This window comes from Coturnix japonica, chromosome W, assembly GCF_054131305.1.
Source record: "Coturnix japonica strain WE chromosome W, WE-NBRP24, whole genome shotgun sequence".
NCBI lineage: Eukaryota > Metazoa > Chordata > Aves > Galliformes > Phasianidae > Coturnix > Coturnix japonica.
In genome coordinates, this window is record NC_140701.1 from 24,146,319 (window position 1) to 24,157,560 (window position 11,242).

Below are 11,242 nucleotides of genomic sequence, written 5' to 3' on the forward strand. Positions count from 1 at the left end.
GGGTGCAAACGGGAATGCAGCGCTGCGCCTATCCTACGGCCGATAGTTCGTAGAAGACCAGGAAGACTTCAGGTCTCTGGGTAAATGTATTCCGTCATTAGAGTAGTATTGCAACTTTGTAAAACCTACTATGGTAGGAAAGCTACGCCTTCTAAGAAGGACATTGCAGTCGTCATTAGTTGTCTTGAAAAGGAGAGGGAGCTTTCCTCTCCTCGGGTGATTTTGGATCACAATAAGCGGGACTCTTTAACTTTTTCGCTCTGTGAGCGCGCAATGAATGAGCAGAAAGATGCTGAGTTCAAAACGTGGGGGTTGGTGCTTGGGGCGCTGAAAGCGGCTCGGAAAGAAGGGAAGACTCGGCTTGGGGCTGCTTTGGGAATTGGGTCGGGAGGCCTTTTCTCTTGCAGATGTGAGGATTTGAAAGACAAAGACAAGGTGGCGGGAGCCATCCAGACCGCACCCATCACTCCGGCTGAACAACGAGCAGATGGCCCCGTCCAGCAGCATTCCACACATTCCACATCCTTATCTCTTGACCAGGAGAATCCTTCCTCTGAGGCCCCATATTGGTATCCAAAGCAACCGGTATCTTCTGCACTCCTTCGCCCATCCTTGGGGGTGGGGAAGGGGAGTGAGCAGGGGTGGGAGGATGGGTCCTTTCCTCGAGATGGGATGGGTTGTGGGTGTGGTTCCGCCCCGGGGGGCGGGGTGGATAGGACTAACCAAGATGGAAGCCAATCCTCATCAGCGGGGGCGGAGGCAGAGGCGTTCCTAGTCATCATAACCCTTCCCCAAGAGGGTGGGCTGCTGGTCCAGCTCTACCTGGGGGGAGGGAGAGGGGAGAACAAGAGCGACCAAGTCTCGGATTGGTCAAAGATAAGGGAGGCATTCCTTTTTATCGTTAATTGGGGGCCCGGTCAGGGGGCCCCGGGCTGGAGTGGAGTCTCTGAAGCGGATACAAGACCAGCTGTCGAGCGAGCCACGGCAGCCCGAGTTGGAGTCGGTTAAACTCCTGCTGACAACTTGGAGGAGAGGAAGAATGCTTAGGATAAACTGTATTGATTATTGTCACTGTCTTTGTGATTGTTAAATGTTTATGGTATGTGAAAGTATAAATGCAAATGGTGTATGGAACTGTTAATGTTATAGGGATGTGTAAACATGAATGCTATATGGAAGTGGAATTATTAATGTTACATGGAAGTGTAATTGAGGGTTCGAGTAGTGGAATTGTGAAAAAAACAAAAAAAAAACAAAAAAAAAAACGGGAAAAAGATTACAGAAGAACAGTGAGTTAAAATACTGAATGTGACCTGCTCTAGCCAGAAAAGTTTAAGTGCCAGCAAGAGAACGCAAACCCCCGCTCTGCCCCCCCTCACTGCTTACCCCCCCCCCCCCCCCCCCCGCCCCTCGGCTCCGCCGCTTGTGAAAGCAAACAAATCGTTACTTCCGAATGGGGACAAAAGCAAGACATTAGAAGTATCTCTTCCTAGTCGAGCAAGAATGTCCTCATTTTCTCCCAATAATATACACATTGAGGGAATTAGGGTAGGGACTTGGACAAATTTGTTGATGGAGCTTGAAATTGTATGGAGGGGGAATTGTGGTGGTGGAGTTGGATGGAACGGTGGCAGCTTTACTAGAGCAGGTCCTGAAGATCCCAGGATGAGTTTTGCCCGTAGTGGGCTGAATGCAATGTGCTCACAGCAGTGCAAAGATATTTGTTTTCTGACAGTTTCAGGTGCATCTCACTCTGTACTGCATCAAGAATTACTATACTACCCATAGATGATTTTTGTAACTATAGTAGGAGTAGGTCAACAAGAAAAAGCTTACCAATTAAAAGAAAAAAGAAGGGAGCTAAGGGTGAAGCAAGTAACAATAGAAATAAGTGACTATAGCTGTTAATAACTTTTCTGAGTAGTTTGTATTGTAGAGAGATCTAATATAGTGGTTTGTTATCTTTTAAGAACAGGTGTTCCACCTGGGCTCTGTATCATGCACTGGCCATGCATATATGGGGCACATGTGAAAAAAGCCTGCACAGGAGAGAATCTGTGATGGGTGAGAAAGGCAAAGTGTACTTTGAAGCAGGGGACGCCCTGCAGGCACTGCCTATCGCATCCACCACTACTGTGTTCCTTCTCTCTCCTTTTGGTGGTTTTCCACCTCATAGTTGTTGATAAGTAATAATACATTAGCTTAGAAATTTTCATTTATAGAATTGTCTAAAATGAATGCTTGAATGAGTGTGTATATGTCAACTCAAAAAATTATGACGTTACATGTAATCTTCTGTTTAGTGTATTATCAGTGAAGGTTTTGATTGAGTGATGGTTATGTTAACATTTAAGTCCCCTGCAGCTCAGCGACACTGGGCCACTGCCATCATGGTCCTTGGTGTGCTGCAACACATCAAGACAGACAATGGCTCGTGCTTCATCTCGAGATCTACTCAATGAGCATTGGGGAATATCTCATTCAACAGGCATCCCTGGGAATTCCCAGGGACAAGCAATTGTGGAAAGGGCCAACCGTCTCCTGAAGGACAAGATAGGTGTCCTTGGGGAGCGGGAAGGTCACAGAGGTAGGATCCTGGTAGCCCAGCAGGCAGAAGTATTGGCACAGCACATTATGCAATCAATCATTTTGAACGAAGAGGTTATGCCACAGTAAAGGACAGAGAATCGGGAAAAATTTTATGGATCCCATCGAGAAAAGTAAAATCTGATGCAGTGATCACCCAAAAGGGCGGTCTGGGAGAAACAGAAAACTAATGGAAAGCTGAGTACTTTTCTTTCAGGCATACTGTTTTACAGAATAAAGCTGCAATGGATTTCCTGCTGCTGGCTCAAGAGGCACAGGTGCAAGGACTTTGAATGAGAAAATGGAGTTCCAGCAGATATATGAGAAGCTTTGAGCAGAAGGATGAACTGTATAATATAGCCCAAGATGCCTTGAAAATACTAACTAAAGAACCACTAACATTATTACACACTGCACCACATACCTCTGCATGTTTACGTCACTTTTTAAATAACTCACCACAAAAATTTATATAAGTACTAACACCTTTATATATTAGGATTAGGATCGGCGCTTGCGTTGTAACGGGGCATGGTTTTGTTAAGCATGGGGAGAGGGAGATGTTGTATTAGGCGAAATCGGACCCTCGGGATGTAACGTGATAGGCCCTCCCCTGCTGGGTCATGCATATGTATAAAAGATAAGGATGAAACTGGATACCTATATAAGGGACCCTCACATTCCAATAAACGCCATTTTACCGCTCACCATAATGGTGTAACAAACAGCTGTGACTTGGTCGGGGCCGTCGATACACATTCACAAAGGGACTTGACGTTCCAGGTTACCAGATCGAGGTAACATCTCTCCTAAGAATCATTCTTTATCCTTGCAAGGACATGGTTTTCTCACCAAAATAATGCTTTTTATCCCTTTAAAATAGCGTTGTTTCCCAGAAATACTGGTTTTCATCCCCAACAGAAGACATTTTCTCTACAAAATGAAGCTTGGTAGAAAAATATGACACATTGTTTCCTCAATACCTTTTCTCTTCTACAAATTGAGGACGTTACTAACAGAAATACCTTTTCTCCTCTACAAAATAAGGACATTTCCAACAGATATATCCTTTTCTGACAGATTTTAGAAAAAATTCACAGGAATATCAATATTTATACCAGAAATAAAAAGGTCTCTCTTAGGTATCACTCTTTACCCTTGCAAAAATATGGTTTTCTTACCAAAATAATGTTTTTCATATCTACAAACAGCATTTTCTAAACGTAAAGGTGGTTTTCATCTTCAAAAGAAATCGATTTCTCTACAAAATTATCGTTTGTAGCCATATATGACACACTGTTTCCAGAATAACTCTTTTCATCTAAAAAAGAATGACTTTTCCAACAGAAATATCGATTTCTGACAAATTTTAGAAGTAGGTCACATGAATATCGACACTTATCCCAGAAATGAAAAGTACACTCTTAGGTATCGCTATTCATCCTTGCAAAACTATGGTTTTCTTCCCAAACTAATGCTTTTCATCCCTACAAATAGCAATTTCTCCCTAAATTACTGGTTTTCATCCCCAAAAGAAGACACATTCTCTTTAAAACGATGCTTTGTAACAAATTATGACTCATTGATTCCAGAATATCTGTCTTCCCCTACAAAATAATGACATTAACATAAGAATTATCCATTTCAGACAAATTTCCGATGTATTTCACACTAATATCAATACTTACACCAGAAAAAAAGGTGTTCTCTCTCAGGTATCACTCTTGAATCTTGCCAAAAATTCTTTTTCTTACCAATACAAAGCTTTTCATCATTACAAGTAGCATTTTCTACCCAAAAAAGTGGTTTTCATCCCCAATAGAAATCGTTTTCTCTACAAATGGTCCCTTGTAGCAACATATGAAACACTGTTATTGGAATACCTCTTTCCCTCTTCAAAATAAAGACATTTCCAACAGAAATATCGATTTCTGACAAATTTTAGAAGAATGTCACACAAATATCAGTACCTATCCCGGAAATAAAAGTTCTCTCCTAAGAATCATTCTTTATCCTTGCAAGGACATGGTTTTCTCACCAAAATAATGCTTTTTATCCCTTTAAAATAGCGTTGTTTCCCAGAAATACTTGTTTTCATTTCTAAAAGAAGACATTTTCTCTACAAAATGAAGCTTGGTAGAAAAATATGAAACATTGTTTCCTCAATACCTTTTCTCTTCTACAAATTGAGGACGTTACTAACAGAAATACCTTTTCTCCTCTACAAAATAAGGACATTTCCAACAGATATATCCTTTTCTGACAGATTTTAGAAAAAATTCACAGGAATATCAATATTTATACCAGAAATAAAAAGGTCTCTCTTAGGTATCACTCTTTACCCTTGCAAAAATATGGTTTTCTTACCAAAATAATGTTTTTCATCTCTACAAACAGCATTTTCTAAACGTAAAGGTGGTTTTCATCTTCAAAAGAAATCGATTTCTCTACAAAATTATCGTTTGTAGCCATATATGACACACTGTTTCCAGAATAACTCTTTTCATCTAAAAAAGAATGACTTTTCCAACAGAAATATCGATTTCTGACAAATTTTAGAAGTAGGTCACATGAATATCGACACTTATCCCAGAAATGAAAAGTACACTCTTAGGTATCGCTATTCATCCTTGCAAAACTATGGTTTTCTTCCCAAACTAATGCTTTTCATCCCTACAAATAGCAATTTCTCCCTAAATTACTGGTTTTCATCCCCAAAAGAAGACACATTCTCTTTAAAACGATGCTTTGTAACAAATTATGACTCATTGATTCCAGAATATCTGTCTTCCCCTACAAAATAATGACATTAACATAAGAATTATCCATTTCAGACAAATTTCCGATGTATTTCACACTAATATCAATACTTACACCAGAAAAAAATGTGTTCTCTCTCAGGTATCACTCTTGAATCTTGCCAAAAATTCTTTTTCTTACCAATACAAAGCTTTTCATCATTACAAGTAGCATTTTCTACCCAAAAAAGTGGTTTTCATCCCCAATAGAAATCGTTTTCTCTACAAATGGTCCCTTGTAGCAACATATGAAACACTGTTATTGGAATACCTCTTTCCCTCTTCAAAATAAGGACATTTCCAACAGAAATATTGATTTCTGACAAATTTTAGAAGAATGTCACACAAATATCAGTACCTATCCCGGAAATAAAAGTTCTCTCCTAAGAATCATTCTTTATCCTTGCAAGGACATGGTTTTCTCACCAAAATAATGCTTTTTATCCCTTTAAAATAGCGTTGTTTCCCAGAAATACTTGTTTTCATTTCAAAAAGAAGACATTTTCTCTACAAAATGAAGCTTGGTAGCAAAATATGACACATTGTTTCCTCAATACCTTTTCTCTTCTACAAATTGAGGACGTTACTAACAGAAATACCTTTTCTCCTCTACAAAATAAGGACATTTCCAACAGATATATCCTTTTCTGACAGATTTTAGAAAAAATTCACAGGAATATCAATATTTATACCAGAAATAAAAAGGTCTCTCTTAGGTATCACTCTTTACCCTTGCAAAAATATGGTTTTCTTACCAAAATAATGTTTTTCATATCTACAAACAGCATTTTCTAAACGTAAAGGTGGTTTTCATCTTCAAAAGAAATCGATTTCTCTACAAAATTATCGTTTGTAGCCATATATGACACACTTTTTCCAGAATAACTCTTTTCATCTAAAAAAGAATGACATTTCCAACAGAAATATCGATTTCTGACAAATTTTAGAAGTAGGTCACATGAATATCGACACTTATCCCAGAAATGAAAAGTACACTCTTAGGTATCGCTCTTCATCCTTGCAAAACTATGGTTTTCTTCCCAAACTAATGCTTTTCATCCCTACAAATAGCAATTTCTCCCTAAATTACTGGTTTTCATCCCCAAAAGAAGACACATTCTCTTTAAAAGGATGCTTTGTAACAAATTATGACTCATTGATTCCAGAATATCTGTCTTCCCCTACAAAATAATGACATTAACATAAGAATTATCCATTTCAGACAAATTTCCGATGTATTTCACACTAATATCAATACTTACACCAGAAAAAAATGTGTTCTCTCTCAGGTATCACTCTTGAATCTTGCCAAAAATTCTTTTTCTTACCAATACAAAGCTTTTCATCATTACAAGTAGCATTTTCTACCCAAAAAAGTGGTTTTCATCCCCAATAGAAATCTTTTTCTCTACAAATGGTCCCTTGTAGCAACATATGAAACACTGTTATTGGAATACCTCTTTCCCTCTTCAAAATAAGGACATTTCCAACAGAAATATCGATTTCTGACAAATTTTAGAAGAATGTCACACAAATATCAGTACCTATCCCGGAAATAAAAGTTCTCTCTGTTGTATTAGGCGAAATCGGACCCTCGGGATGTAACGTGATAGGCCCTCCCCTGCTGGGTCATGCATATGTATAAAAGATAAGGATGAAACTGGATACCTATATAAGGGACCCTCACATTCCAATAAACGCCATTTTACCGCTCACCATAATGGTGTAACAAACAGCTGTGACTTGGTCGGGGCCGTCGATACACATTCACAAAGGGACTTGACTTTCCAGGTTACCAGATCGAGGTAACAAATGGTGCCCCGTGTGAGGAAAAGTCCTGGAGGTGAGTGTGCGATTGCTAAAACCGCGCTGACGGACGCGGTATCCACGGTTCGAGCCCGTGGAAGCACTCTCGGTGGGGTGCAAACGGGAATGCAGCGCTGCGCCTATCCTACGGCCGATAGTTCGTAGAAGACCAGGAAGACTTCAGGTCTCTGGGTAAATGTATTCCGTCATTAGAGTAGTATTGCAACTTTGTAAAACCTACTATGGTAGGAAAGCTACGCCTTCTAAGAAGGACATTGCAGTCGTCATTAGTTGTCTTGAAAAGGAGAGGGAGCTTTCCTCTCCTCGGGTGATTTTGGATCACAATAAGCGGGACTCTTTAACTTTTTCGCTCTGTGAGCGCGCAATGAATGAGCAGAAAGATGCTGAGTTCAAAACGTGGGGGTTGGTGCTTGGGGCGCTGAAAGCGGCTCGGAAAGAAGGGAAGACTCGGCTTGGGGCTGCTTTGGGAATTGGGTCGGGAGGCCTTTTCTCTTGCAGATGTGAGGATTTGAAAGACAAAGACAAGGTGGCGGGAGCCATCCAGACCGCACCCATCACTCCGGCTGAACAACGAGCAGATGGCCCCGTCCAGCAGCATTCCACACATTCCACATCCTTATCTCTTGACCAGGAGAATCCTTCCTCTGAGGCCCCATATTGGTATCCAAAGCAACCGGTATCTTCTGCACTCCTTCGCCCATCCTTGGGGGTGGGGAAGGGGAGTGAGCAGGGGTGGGAGGATGGGTCCTTTCCTCGAGATGGGATGGGTTGTGGGTGTGGTTCCGCCCCGGGGGGCGGGGTGGATAGGACTAACCAAGATGGAAGCCAATCCTCATCAGCGGGGGCGGAGGCAGAGGCGTTCCTAGTCATCATAACCCTTCCCCAAGAGGGTGGGCTGCTGGTCCAGCTCTACCTGGGGGGAGGGAGAGGGGAGAACAAGAGCGACCAAGTCTCGGATTGGTCAAAGATAAGGGAGGCATTCCTTTTTATCGTTAATTGGGGGCCCGGTCAGGGGGCCCCGGGCTGGAGTGGAGTCTCTGAAGCGGATACAAGACCAGCTGTCGAGCGAGCCACGGCAGCCCGAGTTGGAGTCGGTTAAACTCCTGCTGACAACTTGGAGGAGAGGAAGAATGCTTAGGATAAACTGTATTGATTATTGTCACTGTCTTTGTGATTGTTAAATGTTTATGGTATGTGAAAGTATAAATGCAAATGGTGTATGGAACTGTTAATGTTATAGGGATGTGTAAACATGAATGCTATATGGAAGTGGAATTATTAATGTTACATGGAAGTGTAATTGAGGGTTCGAGTAGTGGAATTGTGAAAAAAAAAAAAAAAAAAAAAAAAAAAAAAACGGGAAAAAGATTACAGAAGAACAGTGAGTTAAAATACTGAATGTGACCTGCTCTAGCCAGAAAAGTTTAAGTGCCAGCAAGAGAACGCAAACCCCCGCTCTGCCCCCCCTCACTGCTTACCCCCCCCCCCCCCCCCCCCGCCCCTCGGCTCCGCCGCTTGTGAAAGCAAACAAATCGTTACTTCCGAATGGGGACAAAAGCAAGACATTAGAAGTATCTCTTCCTAGTCGAGCAAGAATGTCCTCATTTTCTCCCAATAATATACACATTGAGGGAATTAGGGTAGGGACTTGGACAAATTTGTTGATGGAGCTTGAAATTGTATGGAGGGGGAATTGTGGTGGTGGAGTTGGATGGAACGGTGGCAGCTTTACTAGAGCAGGTCCTGAAGATCCCAGGATGAGTTTTGCCCGTAGTGGGCTGAATGCAATGTGCTCACAGCAGTGCAAAGATATTTGTTTTCTGACAGTTTCAGGTGCATCTCACTCTGTACTGCATCAAGAATTACTATACTACCCATAGATGATTTTTGTAACTATAGTAGGAGTAGGTCAACAAGAAAAAGCTTACCAATTAAAAGAAAAAAGAAGGGAGCTAAGGGTGAAGCAAGTAACAATAGAAATAAGTGACTATAGCTGTTAATAACTTTTCTGAGTAGTTTGTATTGTAGAGAGATCTAATATAGTGGTTTGTTATCTTTTAAGAACAGGTGTTCCACCTGGGCTCTGTATCATGCACTGGCCATGCATATATGGGGCACATGTGAAAAAAGCCTGCACAGGAGAGAATCTGTGATGGGTGAGAAAGGCAAAGTGTACTTTGAAGCAGGGGACGCCCTGCAGGCACTGCCTATCGCATCCACCACTACTGTGTTCCTTCTCTCTCCTTTTGGTGGTTTTCCACCTCATAGTTGTTGATAAGTAATAATACATTAGCTTAGAAATTTTCATTTATAGAATTGTCTAAAATGAATGCTTGAATGAGTGTGTATATGTCAACTCAAAAAATTATGACGTTACATGTAATCTTCTGTTTAGTGTATTATCAGTGAAGGTTTTGATTGAGTGATGGTTATGTTAACATTTAAGTCCCCTGCAGCTCAGCGACACTGGGCCACTGCCATCATGGTCCTTGGTGTGCTGCAACACATCAAGACAGACAATGGCTCGTGCTTCATCTCGAGATCTACTCAATGAGCATTGGGGAATATCTCATTCAACAGGCATCCCTGGGAATTCCCAGGGACAAGCAATTGTGGAAAGGGCCAACCGTCTCCTGAAGGACAAGATAGGTGTCCTTGGGGAGCGGGAAGGTCACAGAGGTAGGATCCTGGTAGCCCAGCAGGCAGAAGTATTGGCACAGCACATTATGCAATCAATCATTTTGAACGAAGAGGTTATGCCACAGTAAAGGACAGAGAATCGGGAAAAATTTTATGGATCCCATCGAGAAAAGTAAAATCTGATGCAGTGATCACCCAAAAGGGCGGTCTGGGAGAAACAGAAAACTAATGGAAAGCTGAGTACTTTTCTTTCAGGCATACTGTTTTACAGAATAAAGCTGCAATGGATTTCCTGCTGCTGGCTCAAGAGGCACAGGTGCAAGGACTTTGAATGAGAAAATGGAGTTCCAGCAGATATATGAGAAGCTTTGAGCAGAAGGATGAACTGTATAATATAGCCCAAGATGCCTTGAAAATACTAACTAAAGAACCACTAACATTATTACACACTGCACCACATACCTCTGCATGTTTACGTCACTTTTTAAATAACTCACCACAAAAATTTATATAAGTACTAACACCTTTATATATTAGGATTAGGATCGGCGCTTGCGTTGTAACGGGGCATGGTTTTGTTAAGCATGGGGAGAGGGAGATGTTGTATTAGGCGAAATCGGACCCTCGGGATGTAACGTGATAGGCCCTCCCCTGCTGGGTCATGCATATGTATAAAAGATAAGGATGAAACTGGATACCTATATAAGGGACCCTCACATTCCAATAAACGCCATTTTATCGCTCACCATAATGGTGTAACAAACAGCTGTGACTTGGTCGGGGCCGTCGATACACATTCACAAAGGGACTTGACGTTCCAGGTTACCAGATCGAGGTAACATCTCTCCTAAGAATCATTCTTTATCCTTGCAAGGACATGGTTTTCTCACCAAAATAATGCTTTTTATCCCTTTAAAATAGCGTTGTTTCCCAGAAATACTGGTTTTCATCCCCAACAGAAGACATTTTCTCTACAAAATGAAGCTTGGTAGAAAAATATGACACATTGTTTCCTCAATACCTTTTCTCTTCTACAAATTGAGGACGTTACTAACAGAAATACCTTTTCTCCTCTACAAAATAAGGACATTTCCAACAGATATATCCTTTTCTGACAGATTTTAGAAAAAATTCACAGGAATATCAATATTTATACCAGAAATAAAAAGGTCTCTCTTAGGTATCACTCTTTACCCTTGCAAAAATATGGTTTTCTTACCAAAATAATGTTTTTCATATCTACAAACAGCATTTTCTAAACGTAAAGGTGGTTTTCATCTTCAAAAGAAATCGATTTCTCTACAAAATTATCGTTTGTAGCCATATATGACACACTGTTTCCAGAATAACTCTTTTCATCTAAAAAAGAATGACTTTTCCAACAGAAATAT

At 41.0% G+C, this 11,242-nt stretch overlaps 2 long non-coding RNA genes across 2 annotated transcripts; both read left to right on the forward strand.

The window, feature by feature from the left end:
• Positions 1-1,443: 1,443 nt before the first annotated feature.
• Positions 1,444-3,299, forward strand: LOC146754608 (uncharacterized). The gene is made up of 2 exons (XR_014938851.1): positions 1,444-2,587; positions 2,820-3,299. It is a non-coding gene; the product is annotated as an uncharacterized LOC146754608 (long non-coding RNA).
• A 5,447-nt stretch (positions 3,300-8,746) lies between these two features.
• On the forward strand, positions 8,747-10,546 carry LOC146754609 (uncharacterized). The gene is made up of 2 exons (XR_014938854.1): positions 8,747-9,890; positions 10,123-10,546. It is a non-coding gene; the product is annotated as an uncharacterized LOC146754609 (long non-coding RNA).
• The last annotated feature ends 696 nt before the right edge of the window (positions 10,547-11,242 follow it).